The sequence below is a fragment of the Arachis ipaensis genome, chromosome B10, assembly GCF_000816755.2.
Source record: "Arachis ipaensis cultivar K30076 chromosome B10, Araip1.1, whole genome shotgun sequence".
Classification (NCBI taxonomy): Eukaryota; Viridiplantae; Streptophyta; class Magnoliopsida; order Fabales; family Fabaceae; genus Arachis; species Arachis ipaensis.
In genome coordinates, this window is record NC_029794.2 from 130,855,345 (window position 1) to 130,856,500 (window position 1,156).

General features: G+C 35.2%; 1 protein-coding gene across 4 annotated transcripts in view; it reads right to left on the reverse strand.

The window, feature by feature from the left end:
• Positions 1-613, reverse strand: part of LOC107623329 (stomatal closure-related actin-binding protein 2) — a 5,716-nt gene extending 5,103 nt beyond the window's left edge. For 2 of the 4 annotated variants that reach the window (XM_016325540.2, XM_016325541.2), the window contains exon 1: positions 343-613. The gene's annotated coding sequence lies outside the window, so the exon portion shown is untranslated. The other 2 variants (XM_016325543.2, XM_016325542.2) reach the window with 1 other exon arrangement.

Consider the following 1,156-nt stretch of genomic DNA (forward strand, 5'->3'; position numbering starts at 1 on the left):
TGAGATCCAGCAAGAAGAGGATCATCTATTGACCATGGTACTGAAAATCATTAATTACCAACTTCAAAATTCAGAACCACATTCCTGAATATCATTATAGTAACCTACATTCCAAATTGTATCCCATGCCTAAAAGAAAAAATAAATTACTAATTCAAAGAAACCAAAAGAATTCTTACTTAGAAGCAGTTGTAGTAGTACTTCAGAGAGATAAAGCAGCTGCAAATTCCATTGCATGCAGCCAATGCAAATAAAAAGAAGAAAAAAAAAACCTCCAAGATGCAAAAGAATATGGTAATGAAAGTGAGAAAGTTGGAAAAAAGAAGTGAGAAGAGAACTCACATAAGAATCTAGGAGGCAGCAGCAAAGTCCAAAATGGATTAAGTTACAAAAACATAGAGTCAGAAATAGGTGAAGGAGCTGGCTCTGTGCAAAAAGAGAAAGACAGGATTGAAGAATGAGGATTGAAGAAGAAGAAGAAGAATCTAAAGGATGTGCATTGCGTTGCTTTTGGAAAAGGTGAAAAGAAGAAAAAAAAATGAAGAGAAGAGAAAAAGGAGAAAAGCTTGTGCTTGTGCTTGTGCTTATGCACCTGACTCATTTGTCTCCCCTCTCAACAACTTCAAAATCAATCTCTTTTTTTTTTTTTTCCATTCGCTCCATCATTCTTAACCTTTTACCTGTTACCGCCCTTTTTAGTGGGCGCTACCGTGAATTGCTCCCACGCGCCGTCCCCACCTCCTCCGCGAGTGGGAGGCACACTTGTCTAAGAAAGATTCTTATGCAATTTTAAGAACTTAAGGAGTATTTAATTTGATAACTAACCTTGTTTTGTTTTATGTATACATAATTAAATAATTAGCTGTTTTCTTTATTTATTTATTTATTTATTATTTATTTGGTTCATTTTACTGCAGAGACTGGTGTGTTTGGCGGGTTGTCGTTCTTTTGACTCTCGTTTTTCCCACCATACCCCAACGCTTTTCCAATATTTACCTAAATGCCACCAAATGGAACAGCATACATTGTTTAATGTTGATACTATACTCTAGTATTATACTACAAACAAATAATCTCGTATTTATATCATGCATGTCTATACGTATGTCCAATCAGTACAGTAGCTTGGATTTTAGGACAGAAACAATATGATAGG